General features: G+C 47.4%; 1 long non-coding RNA gene across 1 annotated transcript in view; it reads right to left on the reverse strand.

Annotated features, from left to right (window-relative positions):
• The window catches only part of LOC135903719 (uncharacterized), a 58524-nt gene that overhangs the window by 3487 nt on the left and 35768 nt on the right, over positions 1–19269 (reverse strand). Inside the window, exon 3 of the long non-coding RNA XR_010564909.2 lies at positions 10973–11036. This is a non-coding gene — a long non-coding RNA (uncharacterized lncRNA). The remainder of the gene's footprint in view (positions 1–10972; positions 11037–19269) is intronic.

Consider the following 19269-nt stretch of genomic DNA (forward strand, 5'->3'; position numbering starts at 1 on the left):
CCAGTGACGTGTAGCACAAGACATGTGAACACAACGCCATGGTGCAGGCTGACTACTTCTTTCTATTTCGCATCTCAGACGCACAGCTCCTGTGCATCTATAGGGGCACGAAGAAATGTGTCCTGTCGCAGTTTAAAAACCTCTCCTGTGCTGGCTGCAGTGTCTTTCTTCATTGACGAACTCATGCCCAATCGCCATTCGTACACTGTCGTGCTTTATGTAAGGGAACATACGAACGCGTCGCCTGCGCTCTGTGGCAGCTGCCTACAGCGCCATCAACCAACAGATAAAGAAACCACGTCCGCTTTTGGCGTCATCTATTGGCAAACCAAATGACGACAGTGCTCGCGCACCACACTCGATTTATTTGCGGCCGACGACGCGCTGCAGGCATCTCCCGTTGCGCGAGCGGAGAGAGCGTAATCTAGTAGCGCTTGTCCATCATCATCATCAGCCTGGTTACGACCACTGCAGGGCAAAGGCCTCTCCCATATTTCTCCAACTACCCCGGTCATGTACTAATTGTGGCCATGTTGACCCTGCAAACTTCTTTATCTCATCCGCCCATCTAACTTACTGCCGCCACCTGCTACGCTTCCCTCATAATCTTCTCTCCTCATTACATGTCCTGCCCATTTCTCTTTCTTGATTTAAACTAAGATGTCTTTAACTCGCGTTTGTTCCCTCACCCAATCTGCTCTTTTCTTATCCCTTAACGTCACACCCATCATTCTTCTTTCCACAGCTCGTTGCGTCGTCCTCAATTTAAGAGGAAGCTTTAGCTCGAGTGCTCCTATCTAAATACATGTAAAAGGAGAATTCGTTTTTCTCGGCAACCACTGCACAAAATTTGACGAGGTTTGTTGCATATAAAAGACAAACCTAAAATATAGAGACTGTTGGTTTCGAATTTTTGAGTTAGGTTGTCAATGTTTTATTAAAATTTGGCAAAAATCGAAAACTTTCAAAAAACGAAACTATCAAGTTTACAACGCTGTAACTTAACCACTAAAAATGACAATACAATTCTGTGAATTGCATCTAACAGTACATCTAAAGCGGACAAAATTGATATGTTACACATGAATATAAAAACAATTTAATGATAGGGATATACAACTTTTCCAAAACCGTTGTAACCAACGTAACAAATTCACGTAAGATGTAAAATGACATATTGAATTTGTCCGCTTTGAATGATCTAATGGATGCCGTTTACAGAACCGCGATATCAGTTCTAGATGCAGAGCTATGAATTTGTAAACTTCGTGCTTCTGTTTTTTTCAAACGGTCAAATATTTGAAAATCGTTTTAAGAAAATTGAAGCCCTAAATCGAAATTCCGCTTCCAACAGTCTCTAGAATTTACCTTTCTCTTCCAAATGCAACAAATTTCATCAAAATTGGTCCAGGGGTTATCTCATAAAAACGTTTTTGCGTTTTACATGTATTTGAATAGGCCGCGTCGGAGTTGGGCCCGAGCTAAAGCTTCCTCTTGAGTAGAACCGCTTTCGTAAGCCTCCAGGTTTCTGCCCCGTACGTGAGTACTGGTAAGACACAGCCGTGATACACTTTTCTCTTGAGGGATAATGGCTACCTGCTGTTCATGATCTGAGAATGCCTGCCAAAGGCACCCCAGCCCATCCTTATTCTTCTGATTGTTCCAGTCTCCTGATCCGGATCCGCGCTGACTACCTGCCTTAAGCAGATGTATTCCCTTACTACTTCCAGTGCCTCGTTAACTATCGTAAACTGCTCATCTTTTTTTTTTAGACTGTTAAACATTACTTTAGTTTTCTGCACATAAATTTTTAGACCCACCCTTCTGCTTTGCCTCTCCCTTCAGCATGCATTGCATGCATTGCAATTGGTCCCCTGAGTTACTAAGCAAGGCAATATCATCAGCGAATCGCAAGTTACTGAGGTATTCTTCCCAATACAGGTCTCTGAATACCTCCTGTAAACGCGTTGTGAATAGCATTGCAGAGATCGTATCTCACTGCCTGACGATTTTTTTTTACTGGGATTTTGATGCTTTCTTTATGGAGGACTACGGTGGCTGGTGGAGCCGCTAAAGATATCTTTCAGTATTTCTCAGCGCTTGTCCGCCGGCGTATTTAATAAATAACTCGTTATTTCATTTGCCAATAGATGACGCCGAAAGCGGACGCGCTTTCTCAAGCTGTTGGTTGATGGCGCTGTAAGCAGCCGCCACATAGTGTTCCTGTATATGCTCCCGCAGGGAGCAGAGTTGCGCATACCTTTTCCGGCGCCGCTCGCGCCGCTATTGGCCAAGCGCGAAAAATGATGTCAAATGATCCGCGCCGCTGCGAAGCCAACTTTACGGGCGCATCGCCGACTCATGCGAACTCGTCGTTTCCGTCATTGCCATCGCCATTGCAATCAGCGGACCGTCGATCGTGCGTTGAGAGGAGCAGCTGCGGGTTTCAGGTACGGTATTCGACGATGTGAAGTCAAGGACCTTGGTGAAGTGATACGAAACACATCGTACTGGCACTTGTATTCCAGTATGACGGGGTGCAGCGCACCACACTGCACAAACCGCACGGAAGTCAGCCATAGGAGTAAATGCTTCAGCCAAGCAAACTAGCTGGAGACACACTGATACTATAGTGAGAGTGTTGTTGTTAACAAGTCTGGGCTTCTTGACTTTGAATGCACCCTTCAGAGTTTAAAATTGAAATGAATAATATGTACCTCTCTCGTCAACCGCAATTTCTGAAGAGCTAGGACATCTTTGCAAAAAGCACACAAGGGAACAAGGATAAAACGGGTGCTGAGTTGGCATTTGCATATTTAGCTCTCGAGCTGTGATAATTGTAATATATTCCTTCTCTGTGTGAAGTTTTGAGAACAGTAAAATTGATTCTAGTCAATTTATTCTCTTCAAGTGCACAGGCTTATTTATTTTAACTAATTGCTGCCATAGAAGCTAAGCCGCAATTGTATGTGTGCTAGCTTGTGAGCATCATGTATCAGCCAGTGGAACAAAAACTTGTCGTTCATTTAAACACGCTAGAAATCTACGTTGTGCTTTGGTGAATGCTGTTTCCTGTGGGCGGGAGTGGAGTGAATGCACTGTTCAATGACGTAAAATTTCCTTGCCTCTGATGCGATAGGTCACAACGCTTTGTAACCTGGCTTTTTGGCCAAAACCTGCTTCAGTGATTTCATTGATTTGATACAGTGTCTTCAACTACTGGCTTTTCTCCGAGTGGTAAGAGATCAAGAAAAATGTATTGTCAGATTCCAGTCTGCACTGTGTGAATAATTACTCTGCATGTTTGCCATCTTGATGTGATTAGTGCAATAAAAAATAACCTGTTGTTACTCTTAATAGCTTGTTGCCTTTCCAGTTTCTTTGAATTCTGCCCCCAAGGTTCCAAGAACCAGCACACTTGGCCTGTTGCCAGCAGCCGTTCATGCATTCCCTTGTATGAAATAAATTTGATCTAGAAGCTCTTGTATCTTCAATCTTTTTCTACTTGCAGATTTGCTGCTACCATATAGCTGATTAGTCTGCGGTATGAATGAATCGTAAAAGTAAGCTTTGCTTAAAATGTGCGCATGTGAAATTTGAAATGCGCTTAAATCTGTGTCTGCACCGCATGTATCGAAAACATGCAGCTGTTGTGAACGATGGTTAGTGATAAATGACGGTCTGTTAACGGTCACTGACATAATTGCAGGCACGATAGCTCTCTTTGCGACGGTCACTAATCGGCTGGTTTCGGCAGCCAAAATGCGCTAAGTGTCCACCTTACGTGTGTGAAGTTTTAAACACTCTTTAAAACATTTCTTGCTTTCTGACAGTGATAAGACAACTTCATATGCATGCTGAAAATCATTGCACCGCGTTTTCTGGCAACGTACTGCGCGTTTGCGAGCGAACTTTGGAGCTGTTAGAGCCACGGGAATATTTTATTTTGGGGAATCGAAGGCGGTCCTACCCCCTATTTGTACGTTCATGTGTGTGTTTGTATATGCGTGTTTACATAGGTACATACAAAGTTTCGGTTGGTTGGAAGCCCACCCCCTCCGACTGCACGAATGACTCGTTCGAGCGTAGCCTGTATTAAGAAGTGCCCTTTGCTAAGCGCCTGCGAACAATTGGCGCTTGCAGCTCGCGACCACTAGAGAAAAAGGCGGAACACTGCGCGGCATTTGGCTCCTGCGCGCACGAGGAGTGGCTTCGCTGCAGAGCTGGATCACGACGGCGGACCTATGCGCAACTCTGCTCCCTGCGGGAGCATATGCAGGAACACTACCGCCACAGAGCGCAGGCCACGCGCTCGCGTATATTCCCTTTAACAAGGGACGACAGTCAGTGTGCATGTATAGCCGATAGAGCGCAGCGGTAACGCAAAGGCGGCTCGCAGATGCGGAAACTGCCCCCTTTCTTGCTGCGAGTTTAACCGTCCGCCGTTTAACGCAGATAACGCGGCCGTGTTCCCATCGACGATGAACGAACGCACGTAGCGCGCCGGCGCTGGCCCCCTCGCCCACCTCCTCACCCGCGCGATCTGGGCGATAGCGGCGTTCGCGTCACCCATCTGGTCGCCTTTCGTAAGGCGATAATCGTGCCGCTCCGTTAGCCGAGTGGATAGAGTGTCGAGCTCGCACTCGCAAGGGCCCACGTTCGATCCCTGGCGTAAGACAGCGACGAGCTGCAGAAGGGTTTCGGCGTGGTCCGCCACTCGGACGGGGCGGGGGATAGGGGATTCTTTGTGCTTTTTCGCACAAAGTCTCCTCTCGCATCCCCGGGGGTACCCAAGTCGGGCAGGGTGCCCTTAATTCTTTTTTTCATGCATCCTCCATTTATCGGGACGACCCCGGCTTTTGCGCTAGCGCCATGCAACTCCTTCACGGTGGACGAAAAAAACAGCGCGAAAAGACAAGGCGGCGACAAACACACGCCTAGTCTTTTCGCGCTGTCATTCGTTCACCATGAAAGAGTTGCATGTCGCTAGCGCAAAGGTAGGCATTCGTTCACAACAAATAACCCTTCAGATAGAAGTGCTGGCAATGTTCATCTAGTGGCTGTGCTATCAATCGCAGTTCATTTTTTTACTTACCGCGACGCACTTTCACTCACGGTGCACGTACCAAAAAATAAACACGTGAAGAACATTCAAGAGCACCGGTTGAATTTCAACGTTTTGTACAGCGCCGAGGGTCACCCCGCGTGTTAGTTATGTATCCACCTGTATGCTGGTAGTGTTCTTGAAATGGCAATCGCCACTGTTCGCCATATTCTCTCTCTCTCTTTTTTTTTTGACAGTAGCTTGTATTTGTACAGTTATTTTCAAATTTCTTTATGTAGTGCTCGGGAAAGAGGTTATAACGCAGGTAACACTTATTTTGGCTCATATTCAGAAAAGACCGGAGTGGCAAACAAAGGGTGGGCATTCATCCCCGTCGAATGATCTTGAAACATGAAACAGTTGGAGAGGAAAGCATTCCTAAATCACTCGCCCTTCGTAGTCATGGACCACACGGCTGTCGCCGGCTTTGCCTTTTTTTTCCCCCCAATTCGCTTGGGTCATCTATCACGTGGCATAACTTCTGTGTGAAATTATCCTTATATTATTAAATATAACTATGCTGGCCATTTTCATGCAAATACTGCTGTAGCGCCTTACATAATTTTTTTGTTCTTTCCTTAGATCGCCATCTCTTACGTGCCGATTGGGACGACTTTCACGATGCGCCCCGCGGCTTCACGCCAGCGAAATTCGAGTACCGCACAGTTAGCGACCTTCATGGTTAACTGCTCGGCATTCACTATACGCTATAGCGTGAAGGGAAACGCACCGCGCTCGCCGCCCTCGACACAATAAGCAGTACACTCCCATGCACATTTCCTTTTAAACTATAATTTTATTAGGAGTGGCCGAATATATCACGCTGAATATTCGGTAAATTTTCGAATATTAAATAATTGCCACCTATTCAGTAAGAACCTAATGTTAATATAACCTAATAATATAAAATGTGGACGTGCTCGGCAAGGAGCGATGCAGTGACCATAGGATGGTAAGATCTCGAATTAGCCTAGACTTGCGGAGGAGAAGGGGGTGCAGCGGTGGCGTAGAGGTAGAATACCCGCCCCGCGTGCAAGAGGTTTGTGGTTCGAATCCCGGTGCCGCGCAATTTTCCACCGGATTAAAAAAAAAAGAATCCGCGTGTTGATAAAATTGCACAAACAGGCCTGGAGTGTGACCAGAACCGGTAACGCGCGCTCCCTCACCAGAGCAGGTTTGGCCACACTGGTGCAGTACTTGGCCACAACCTCCTATATGAACACAATCAAACCCCGGACCTCAGTCCCCAGCAGCTGCGAAACATCTGACCACGGCGGCGGTCAGACCTGCGACGCACCAGAGGGCGCTAAGAATCCCTGGCTCCGGACAGGCCGCCATTGGAATACGAGCTTGGCAACGTTTAACGCTAGAACGTTATCTAGTGAGGCGAGTCTAGCAGTGCTACTAGAGGAACTAGAGGGCAGTAAATGGGATATAATAGGGCTCAGTGAAGCTAGGAGGCCAAAAGAAGCATATACAGTGCTAAAGAGAGGGCACGTCTTGTGCTACCGGGGCTTAGGGGAGAGACGAGAACTTTCCAAGTTAATGAACAAGCATACGACAGCTGACATAAGGAAGTATAATGTGAATAGAATTGAACGTGTCTTAGAAACGGAGGAAGCCTAAAAGCAGTGAAGAAGAAACTAGGAGTAGGCAAGAATCAGATGTATGCGTTAAAAGACAAAGCCGGCAATACGATTACTAATATGGATGAGATTGTTCAAGTTGCTGAGGAGTTCTATAGAGATTTATACAGCACCAGTGGCACCCACGACGATAATGGAAGAGAGAATAGTCTAGAGGAATTTGAAATCCCACAAGTAACGCCGGAAGAAGTAAAGAAAGCCTTGGAAGCTATGCAAAGACAGGAGGATCAGGTAACAGCAGATTTGTTGAAGGATGGTGGGCAGATTGTCCTAGAAAAACTGGCCACCCTGTATACGCAATGCCTCATGACTTCGAGCGTACTGGAATCTTGGAAAAACGCTAACATAATCTTAATCCATAAGAAAGGGGACACCAAGGACTTGACAAATTAAAGACCGATTACCTTACTGTCCGTTGCGTGCAAACTATTTTCTAACCTACAAGTTTCCGTATCCGTAACAACTGCCACAGGTTCTTGCATTCTCGGGGGCAATATACCGCTAAAGCACACGTGGGGACAGGCAGTCCTGCAGGCATACGAGTGCAACGACTCTCTCAGAAGGTAACTCCTCTGTTCATCCTGCAGTTCTAACTAGTCCATGCTTGACCACTGTGACCGCACATTAGGGTACAATTATCCATCCTTGATATACCATGGATCATAGCGTCAACTGATGGTCGGTTGAAAGCATAGGGGGGCATTTACGATGCTTTCATATCAGAGTGCCGTATCGTCCAAGTACTGTACAATGCATAGCGTAAGTCTCTTGCCATCCACCTACATGACATACAGACAGCTGAGTTGCGTCGTGTTAAGCCACGTCGTTACTCGGTGCGTCGTCTTCTTCACATAAGCAGGCTGTGGAGCCAAGCCGTCAGTTCGACGCATTTTCACAGGTTGCCTTCGATTACGTAACGCATTGCATTACGATGATGAAGACACCATCGCGGGCTGATATTCGCACGATACCGTTGCCGGCCAGTTCGATCATATTGCAGCCCACCGCGCAACTACGACATTCATTGAACTATCAAACACGCAATCGGCGGAACAGTAGCAGGAAACTTCCAGGGACGTGTAGCACAACACATGTGCCCATAACGCCATGGTGTGCAGGCTGAATATTTCTTTCCATCTCGCATCTCAGACGCACAACTGCTGTGCATCTATAGGGCACGAAGAAATGTGTCCTGCCTGTGTTTAAAAACCTCTCCTGTGCGGGACGAAGTGTCTGTCTTCATTGACGAACTCTTGCTCAACCGCCATATGTCCTTTGCGAAAGGGAACATACGAGCGCGTGGCCTGCGCTCTGCGGCGGTTGCCTACAGCGCCATCAACCAACAGCTAAAGAAACCACGTCCCCTTTTGGCGTTATTCTATTGACAAAGCAAATCACGACCGTGCTCGCGCATCAAGCTCGATTTGTTGGCTGCAGACTGCGCGCTGCAGGCATCGCCCGTTGCGCGAGCGAAGAGGGAGCCAAATCTAGCAGCGCTTGCCCACCGGCCACGACTGGTTATTCTGTTTGCCCACAGATGACACCAAAAGCGGACGTGCTTTATCGTACATGCGTATAGCCGACAAAGCGCAGCGGAAACGGAACGGCCGGACGCACATGCGCAAGCCGCCCCGGTTCTTGCTGCGAGTACGTCCGTCGTTTAACGCAGATAACGCGGCCGTGTCCCCATCGACGATGAACGAACGCACGTAGCGCGCCGGCGCTGACCCCCTCGCCGACCTCCTCACCCGCGCGATCTGGGCGATAGCGGCGTTCGCGTCACCCACCTGGTCGCCTTTCGTAAAGCGGTAATCGTGCCGCTCCGTTAGCCGAGTGGATAGAGTGTCGAGCTCGCACTCGCAACGGCCTACGTTCGATTCCTGGCGTCAGACAGCGACGAGCTGCAGAAGGGTTTCGGCGTGGTCCGCCACCCGGACGGGGCGGGGGATAGGGGATTCTTTGTGCTTTTTCGCACAAAGTCTCCTCTCGCATCCCCGGGGGTACCCAAGTCGGGCAGGGTGCCCTTAACGTTCTTTTTCATGCATCCTCCATTTATCGGGACGACCCCGGCTTTTGCGCTAGCGCCATGCAATTCCTTCACCGTGGACGAAAAAACAGCGCGAAAAGACAAGGCGGCGACAAACACACGCCTTGGCTTTTCGCGCTGTTATTCGTTCACCATGAAAGAGCTGCATGTCGCTAGCGAAAATGCATTCATTTGCCGACTACAAATCACAACAAAGAAGCCGTCAGATACAACTACTGGGTACGTTCATGAGTCGCTGTGCAGGGGTTCATTTTACCTATCGCGGCACTGTTTGACTGACGGTGCTCGTACCACAAAAGCCACCTATGAAACGAGAGCAACACTGATGCCCTCACGTGCTTCAGCTGGCTAGGAGGACGTGTGGTGGTGCCGGGGCCCACACCCGTAGTCGGCTCTGCGCACTCTTGCACCGGTTGAAATTAAACGTTCAGTACAGCTCCGTGGATCACTCCGGGTGTTAGTTATATAACATATCCGCCTGTATGCTGGTGGTGTTCGTTAAATGACAGTTGCCACTGTTCGCCAATTTTATTTCCGGCGGCGTATCTTGTACTTGTCGGGTTATATAGAAATTTCTTTATGAAGTGCCCGGGACATCTGGGACCAAACAGATTTTTTTTTTTTGCTCATATTTAGAAAAAACGAGACTGGCATACAAAGGGTGCACATTCATCCCGACTGAATTATCCAGAAACAGTTGGAGAGGAAAGCATTCCCAAATCGCTCGCCCTTCGCAGCCATGGACCACACAGCTGTCGCTTGCTTTGCTTTTTTTTTTCAATTCCCTCGGGTTATCACGCGGCATAACTTCAGTATGAAATTATTCGTATATTATTAAATATAAGCATGCTGGCCAGTTCCTGCAAATACTGCTGCAGTGACTTGCAGAATATTTTTTTTCTTTTCGTAGACCGCCATCGCTTATGTAACCCGTTCTGCCGATCCGGACGACTTGCACAATGCGCATTATGCATTCACGACAGCGGTATTGAAGTACCGCAAAGTGGGCCACCTTCATGACTAAGTGCGCGACATTCACTACGCTAGCGCGAAGGGAAATGCACCGCGCAAGCGGCCTGTGAAACGATAAGCAGCACACCTGCCTGCACATTTCCTTTTTAAGGAGAGAATTTATTAGTGGTGGTCGAATATTTTACATGAAATAATCGGTACATTTTTGAATAACAATAAATTGCCAAACATTCAGTATCATAAGAAGCCAACAAACACTGACACCAAGGAGACCATAGGGGAAATTACTTGTGCTTACTAAGTGAAATAAAGAAACTATGAATTAACGGAAATGAAAGTGGATGAAAAAAGAACTTGCCGCAGGTGGGAACCGAACCCACAACCTTCGCATTTCGCGAAGGTTGTGAACATTCAGTAGCGATTCGTTATCAAAAGTTAAATAGTTATTCAAGCGTTGTTTTAGGTTTTGCGGTGGAAGCCTACATGAGAAGCCATTATTATTATTATTATTATTATTATTATTATTATTAAATTCTGTTATTTATTGTTTATAGTAGTCTAGTCGTGCAGTGGTTTCGTATTTGACGCTACAACCAGTGATGTTTTCTTGGCAACAATTTGTCGATCTTGCAAAGCTAGTCGTACAGTAGACATTCGTTCTTCGGGAGCTTTCGTGCAGTTCTCGAAAAGCAATGTTTCACAAATGGCTTCTGATCGTTTACCACTGCAACGCCAACGATACAGTGTAAGCTGCAAGGCGGGACCCAAGCCCCCTCCAAGTCGAGCTGGCGGTGCGGCGCTCTGGAGATAGTAGTGTACAGCAATTTGCATAACACCGATATTTGTACTCGTCTGCTTAGTAACTCTTATTTAAAGCGAATAGCATTGCCCAACATGTTTTCTTTCTCCGTTGTCTAACCTATCTCAGCTTTTTCGTTAGCCGATCCCAAAGGCAGTGATCGATCTTCACAAATACGTTCTGCACGAATTCTCTCCATTTTCTGCAATAGACCGCTAGCTGCCCAGTCAACCAGCGAATTGCTTCGCCACAGTATCCCGGCCAGTTCTACCACAAAGGAACTACCGTGCACTGTAAGCGATCCCCGTGAGTCCATGAGTGGCGGCATTCATTTTCACTATCACTAAACTCTTTGCGGAGCGTGCAAGCCGCTCGTGCAGCGGGACGAACAACGTCACACATACCTGGATGGGCTGGCGGAGCCGGGACTGCCACGAACACAGCTCGAAGACCCCGCGCCATGCACACCTGCAGAGGTGGAGGAGCTTAAAGGACAGTTCCCGAGATGTCGGGAGCAGCATGCAGCACCACTTTTGCACCCGCTCCGGGTGCAAGTAAGACATTTCGGCTGTGCACTCGGCAGCCTTTCGGGTACATTATCTCACCCCGGGCGTCTGGATTTGAACAACTCTCATCGGGGAAGCGAGTTGTTGCGGAGGTGTACACGATTGCATTTTCTTCACACGAGCAACAAAGAGTACTGCTACATGCGATGCCAAGAAAATAGAATCATGTTCGACATTTGAAAAGAAAAAAAAGAAACAGCAGCAGGTGCATGCGTCTTTTTAACAGTCTTATAATGGCAGGTCGCTGTACTTTTACGTGCTTCACGAGAAAAGTTTCCATTTCTTCTGTTTGTGTGATTATTGCATGAAGTTATGCACGCACTAGACGTAGTTTTGACACCCGAATACATCCGCAGTTCAACGATGTAGAATTATACAAGCACGCTCAATGAGCCCCCCTAGTTTTCTTGCAGGATCTGTTTGCACCAAGACGCGCACTAGTGCGCGTCTTTTCGGAAGCTTCCGAAAAGTATACGAAAAGGAACGACCACCGAATTTCTAGTGAGCACTGTAACATTTGTCGACACATCACCCACAATCTCCTCATTTTTTAAAACCAAAAATACATCATGTGCACCTTTTAGCTCAACTAGGACATTAGTATAACTATTACGCGTCCCGTGGAACGCAGGAAAATAGTGAGAAAACGAAGGTTGAGTAGTTTTGTTCACAGAAGTCTGTAGACGGACGTATTCAACAGGGCTCGGACGGTTCCAAATCCACGGCCAGGCTTCCAAGTGATCCTCTTGTCTCGTATCCCGAAATGGGATTGGCCACACTTTACCTGCTTGTAGTGCTTGGTTTCTTATATAGGTGCGTTTTTTTTCCAGGGACCGTAAATGCCGGTCTCCAGTCCCGGCCAGGGCTCGCCCTGGTCGGCTAGTCGTCCCACTGAGTCGGTGCCCCCGGAGAGTTTTCTTTGCAATCAACACCTTGCCCGTGGCGATCGTTTCCGCAGATGTTGGATTCATTCGGTTGACCGCATCCGAAATTTTCCAGGAGGAGCGGTGCGGTGTAACCGAACACTTCATTGACATCTCGGAGGTTAGGCGTTTCGGCAAGAATGGCATTCTGTGTTAGTCAGCTTATGTCCAGTGCCTCCATGATTTGCTTAACTGCGCGAGATTCGCTAGCACTGCGGTTCATGCTTTCGTGCCTCCACATCTCGCATGCGTGAAGGGCATTGTTCGGGGGGTCCCCACCGATATCACTCCTGAGGCCTTCCTGATTATGCTCTCTCCCGCTGGTGTTGTTTCGGCTTACATATGCATTAGTTCAGTAGGTGATAACCGAGTTCCAACTGAGAGCGTTATCGTCTCGTTCGCGGGTTTAAGGCGCCCGTCTGAAGTGAAGGTTTGGCCGTACTTGGAGGCCTTGACTCCTAAAGCGCTGCAATGCCGAAACTGTTGGATATTTGGGCGCAGTGCTTATGCCTGCAGATCTTCAGTGAAATGCTGTAATTGTGACGGCTCTCACTCCACCTCAGCCTGCGATGCAGATGCTCCGAGGTGTCGCTTATGCGATGGCTCTCATGGTGCTACGGATGCTACCTGCACGGCGCGAGCCCTTGAAATGCAGGTGCTTGAGATCGCGGAGAAACATCATAGTTGACGCGCGGAAGCGATAGCAGCGATTAAAGAGCGTGAAGTCGGTTACGCAGCCGCTGCATCCCGCCAGTCCACATCACTAGAAGCCACAGTTTCGGCCGCAGTAGCCGCAGCTACTAACAAGGCAATCCCATTAGTTATGGAGCGACCTTTTACCACTTTTGCCAAAGGCCTAACTGAGATCATGACTGCCAAATTCAACTGCCTCCTCCAATCGCACTTTGCTGCTGCAGCCCCCACCCGTTCAGCTAGTATTACTGCGCAACATTCAAACGAAACAAACTGTGATAGTCAGGCAGAAATTGAGCCTGATAGCTCCATGTGTTCTCCACTATCAGTATCTGCAGGACCTAGTCATTCATTTGAGCACATGAGGCTTGGGACCATCAGCAATAGACGTATGTGTTCCCCACTTTCACCCACTGATTCTCACAAATCTATGCCGGAAAAAAAAAGGAAAGAAGAGTGATCACCACGAGCAGTATGCGTTGCGTTCTGCTGTGGAGTCATCCATTTTGGGATCGCCATAGCTTCATCAAAAGTTCAATCGAATTGCCGCTCTATATACTCCGGTTACGTTGACCTTCTTTATCTAGTACACAAACTCATTCCAGATGTTACTTTACTTCAAGAATCATGGCTTTCTTCTGATCAAAGATTTACTATTAATAATTTTCGAACATTTCGTTTAGATCGTCCAGGTAGAGGCGGCGGCCTGCTAGCATTACACTCATCAAAAATGTACCATAAGGTGACTCACTCATGAACATGTGTGTCCAGACTGGGAAATTTTAGGATTAGATTTCTTGCTGCCTGGTTGTGCTGCGTTTACAGTGGCTAATGCGTATTGCCCGAACGGAGTCAAGTGCACGGATCACCTGGACTCGCTGTTCAAACTGTTCTAATGCAATGCCCCTGGCACTCTAATTCGCATCATTCTTCTTGGGGACTTAAAAAGGATACTTGTAGAAAGTGGTTGTGGAATTGGATGCATGACAACAATTTTCAATGTCATAATTCAGGTCGAATTACTTTTCTACGCGGGCGGTTCTCTTCTTGATTAGACCTGACTTTCTCTTCTGCTGATATGTCTATTTCATCTTGGGACACCTTTGACAAAGGAACAAGTAGCGATCACTTCATTATCATCATCAGCCTGGTTACGCCCACTGCAGGGAAAAGGCCTCTCCCATACTTCTCCAACTACCCCGGTCATATACTGATTGTGGCCACGTTGTCCCTGCAAACTTCTTAATCTCATCCGCCCACCTAACTTTCTGCCGCCCCCTGCTACACTTCCCTTCCCTTGGGATCCAGTCCGTAATCCTTAATGACCATCGGTTATCTTCCCTCCTCATTACATGTCCTGCCCATGCCCATTTCTTTTTCTTGATTTCAACTAAGATGTCTTTAACTCGCGTTTGTTCCCTCACCCAATCTGCTCTTTTCTTATCCCTTAACGTTACACCCATCATTCTTCTTGCCATAGCTTGTTGCGTCGTCCTCAATTTAAGTAGAACCCTTTTCGTAAGCTTCCAGGTTTCTGCCCCGTAGGTGAGTACTGGTAAGACACAGCTATTATACACTTTTCTCTTGAGGGATAATGGCAAACCTGCTGTTCATGATCTGAGAATGCCTGCCAAACGCACCCCAGCCCATTCTTATTCTTCTGATTATTTCAGTCTCATGATCCGGATCCGCAGTCACTACCTGCCCTAAGTACATGTATTCCCTTACCACTTCCAGTGCCTCGCTACCTATCGTAAACTGCTTTTCTCTTCCCGAGACTGTTAAACATTACTTTAGTTTTCTGCATATTAATTTTTAGACCCACCCTTCTGCTTTGCCTCTCCATGTCAGTGAGCATGCATTGCAATTGGTCCCCTGAGTTACTAAGCAAGGCAATATCATCAGCGAATCACAAGTTAGTAGGGTATTCTCCATTAACTCTTATCCTCAATTCCTCCCAATCCAGTTCTCTGAATACCTCCAGTAAACACGCTGTGAATAGCATTGGAGAGATCGTATCTCCCTGGGAGATCACTTACCGCAGGGAGATTGCAGGGAGATCACTTACCCATTACTTTTGAAATATTGCTTTCACGTCAGGCTCCTATGTATGGCAAAGACGGCTCATTAATTATAAAACTTATAAATCTGCTATAGATACAGGTTTATCAGCGCTGACCACTTCTGATGAGCAATGGAGAGCTGACTCAGTGGTATCGCTTTTAAATTCTGCTATTCAGCCCGCTGAGTTTGCGGTTATGTCTGGCACCTCGCCGTCAATCTCATCCTGGTGGAGTGAAGCTTGCACACGGGATTATAGATGAAGAAAAGCAGCGTGGAAAGGTCTCCAACATAATCAATCACCGGAAAATTGGATGGACTATAATTTCTATGCAGCTGTGTTCAAAAGAACTGTGGCGATAGCTAAACTCGAACAAAAAAAAAATGCGCTACGTTCAACTTTGTCGAAACCAGAAAGAAGATAGGCACTTTTTAGGTTTTTACGAAACAAAAAATCTGTTCAACAGTCCGTATGGTCCCATTCTGCTATTATATCCCCCAAAGAAGCGGCGGATTCACTTAATGAGATCGAGAAAGGGCTTGAAAGCACGCTTTTCTTCACAGTGTCCCCGACGTAGGAGATTTAAAAGTTCGGCATCTGACAGTGTAAAAGTTTCCTTATGCAAAATAGAAGTGAGGCATGCAGACAGGACACAAAAGTAGAGAAGCGGACAACACGAACGCCGACTATCAACTGAAGGAAGCACTGAGGTGAAAAAAGAAAAGTCAGAAAACTCATCTGCGCATGCTCAGGAATGGTAACACCACGTGTCAATCGGGTACACGTGCCGGTCTACGTGAGAGCTAACTGTTAAGGCACTTAATCTCTTCCTTATGTAAAGTAATCGAAGGCTGATTCACGCACGCACTTCCACTATTATACATATGCCATGCCTCCCGTAAGACGCGTATCTTCATTCTTATGCCTGTAGAATATCGCGCATTCATCTAACTCTGGCGTACAGTTACAATCTCGGCAATGTTTACAGCGGGGGAACTCCTGGAAAAAGATGTTCTGCGGCGCCGTCTCACGGGCCTTTGAAGTCGTCAGTCAATGGACAGACGCGGCGGCCACAGTCTGCGGGTTCAACTCTGGCATCAAGAGGCGCCTGCTCAGGCCAAGACCCGTGTCTCGGAAAACCCTCTCATTTCGGTGTGGTCAGTGAAACTTGTGTGGAAGTGAGTCTGTAAACCCTCCCCCTCAAAGGCGGGTCGGCTACGATGACTATGGACGCTCCGAATCGGTAGAAGGTTGAACGCCGTTTTCCCTCACCTAGGGATCTAGGGAGGACAGTGTTTATAAGCAGACATTGTCGGCTCTTCAGTCTGCATTCTGTTTCAGTCAGGCCAGACTGATGAACTGTAACGTTCTCATGTAGATACAGTAAATAAATCCCATATTCGTCGTTCTCGATGAGTACAAGTCCTACCCTTCAACAACGTCCTCAGCGTGGATGAGTTGGACGACGGCATGGGCCAGCTACCATCTATTTCATGCTCGACCCCAACTCTTACAACTGGCTACAGCGGTGAGATGGGCTTTGCGACGTGGTGCTGTGGCTGCGATGAGTGCTTGGTTCTTGCTTTGACTCACTAGGCTTCATCTTGTGGTTGTTCAGTTTAGAACAGCAGGGAAGCTGGATTGTTGATTGTTAGCTAGTTGTGTTTACCTAGGTATGTTTAGCCAGCAGGACCACGGCAGTAAAGCAGCAATCATGGAGTTAAGACCACTGCTGAGAGACGAATTGTTGATTGTTGGTGAGGAACCTGGCCTGGAGGTACGCAAGGAAATGCTAAAATCGGAATTATTGCAGCTGATTTCCAAACAGGCCAGTAAAGAGGACAATGAATTTGGGTTAGAACTTTTTAGGAAAAGAAAGAAACGGGACACAGAGAGAGAAGAACGGGACAGAGAGGAAAGCGAGAAAGATCATGAATCAAGAAAAATGCAACTTGAGCTTGAAAGCAAGCGTCTGGAGTTGTCTTAAGGAAATGAAGGGGCTCTGGGACGAACACGTGAGGCAGAATCATACCGCATGGACAGGCTGTTAAAACCTTTTGAGGTCGGGAACGACATAGGCTTGTTCCGCGGAAATTTTGAAAGGACTTGCGAGAAGGTGACTTTCAGTCCGAGTACATGGCCACAGCTGTTGTTGTCTATGCTGCCGTGTGAGGCTGCGGAAGTAATCGCCAGACTCAGTGCGCAACATGCATATGATTATGCGAAGGTTAAGGCTAGTCTTTTGAAAAAGTACTGCCTTTCAGGCGAACCTTTTCGGCAAAAGTTTCTATTAGAAGCACAGGCAAGAAGGATAGCGAGGGATACCCGGAGTCTGCATATAGCTTAAAGGCCAGCCTAGTCGAGTGGTTGAAAAGCGCGGAAGCGTATGAGAGTAGAGGAATTATTATTGAATGTATGTGTCTAGAGCACTTTTACAAAAGCATCCCACCATCTGTGAAGCTGTGGGTTCAAGACAGGGGAACCGTAAACACTTTGGAAATGGCGGCTAAACTAGCCGCACAGTACGCAACGTGTAGAAAGCTGAACGCCGAGGACGGAAATTGGGACGGTCGAAGTGGACTGCGGAAACCATTTCCGTTCAAAAAGAGTTCGCAGACTAGAATACCGGAGCCTGTAGACGTGGAGGAAAAGTTCTAAGAAAAGAACGAGGAGAAGTCAAACGAAGAAACCGTACAAAAAGAACAGAAAAAAAAATCGAATCTTTTAGACCAACCCGCTGCTATATGTGCCACAAACTAGGAGGCATCGCTGTAAACTTCGGGAAGCCTAGCGTAGTTTTCTCCTACGTGGATGAAAAAGACGAGAATATGGAACTTTTAAGCCCATATATCTTCACGACCTGCAAGTTGATGGCAAACCATGCCGGGTGCTGCGAGACAGTGCCACCACTATCGACATTGTCCATCCGTCTTACGTGACGGTAGATTACTTCACCGGAGAAGTAGCATGGATCAAACAGGTTGTAGAAGAACACAGCGTGTGTTTGCCCATGGCCAAAGTCAAACAGTGGACTGTTCGGGCAGCTAGTGACCGGGGCGGCAGTTTCCAAATTTTTGTCGCTGCAGTACCCTTACATTTTTTTCGATTCGGTCGGATCAGTTACTGCGTGACAAAGGGCTTAAACTGGGAGAGGGCGCAGTACAGGCGTTGACGCGAGGCCAAGCTCGTAAAATCGCGTCGCTTTCGGCTGAAAATGCAAAAGCTGCTACAGCGGAAGTAGCAAAAGAAGTAAGGAGGAGGAGTAGATTTTAATGTAGAGAAAGGAGGAGAGGTCGGCCTGGAGAGCGTGTCTCTAGCCTGCTACTCCTCACTGGGGAATGGGGATGTGGGAAATACAGGGAAAGGCAGGTGGCGGATGATTATGATATGGTACAATGAGATACTATGTACACGTTGTCCAATATGCGGATGCGCACTGGAGACGCAATACACTAAGATTAATCTTGTCCATACAAAAAGTAATCTTGCCACAAAAAGTTTTTGCGCAAACACATTTCGCACTGACTACACGTCTCACAGCTTCTAGAGGCGATCGTCTAAACCAGTCTCACTTAAAAAGTTCACAAGTGATTTTATGGCACGTTGGGCACAGTCAACACTCCTCCACGCGCCCAAAAGCTTTTCTTCTGAAAAGGGGCGGGAGTCCAAGCTGTCAACAGTAGATGTGAGTTTTCTTCGTTCGGCCGCATATTGAGGGCACACGCAAAGTACGTGGGCTATTGTCTCGTGAGTGTGACAGACGCTACATTCAGGGTCCCGTGCTTGTCCAATCTTGTGAAGGTATCGGTGGGTGTATGCCACACCCAGCCGTAATCGATGAATGACTGTTTCCTGGCTTCTCCGCTACCGAAGTGGAAGCCGGAATTGTAATCCAGCGTCAAGTCTATATAGGCGCTCTTATCGATGTTCGGGGTTGTCCCAATGTCGCGCCGTAGAAGTTTTAATGGTGGTATGGAGCAAGGTGTTGATGTCATACCGGGAAAAATGAATTTTTATAATGGTTCCGTCAGTGTGCGCCTTTCTTGCTTCCGCGTCAGCCTGTTCGTTTCCAGCTATTCCACAATGGCCAGGAATCCACTGCAGCACGATGGTGTGGCCGGAATGAGACGCCTCAGCAAGCAGAGACATGATGTCATAAACCACAGGATTATATGCGGTTCTCTCATTCATATAATTGCTGATGAGTTGCAGTGCTGGTTTTGAATCACAGAACACTGTCCACTTCTCGAGACTCTGTTGCAGTATGCAGCGAACTGCTTCTCGAATTCCGGTCAACTCAGCTGCTGTAGACGACGTCCTGTGTCCTGTAAAAGAGGTAACTTCAGTAACAGAATCCGAGCTAGGCTCGAGAGACGAGAAAACGGTTGCGGAAACACTGCCAGCTGACCAGCTCAAGGAGAGCGCATCACTAGGGTGTCAAAGTTCACGCCTGCAAG

Source organism: Dermacentor albipictus, chromosome 9 (genome assembly GCF_038994185.2).
Source record: "Dermacentor albipictus isolate Rhodes 1998 colony chromosome 9, USDA_Dalb.pri_finalv2, whole genome shotgun sequence".
Classification (NCBI taxonomy): domain Eukaryota; kingdom Metazoa; phylum Arthropoda; class Arachnida; order Ixodida; family Ixodidae; genus Dermacentor; species Dermacentor albipictus.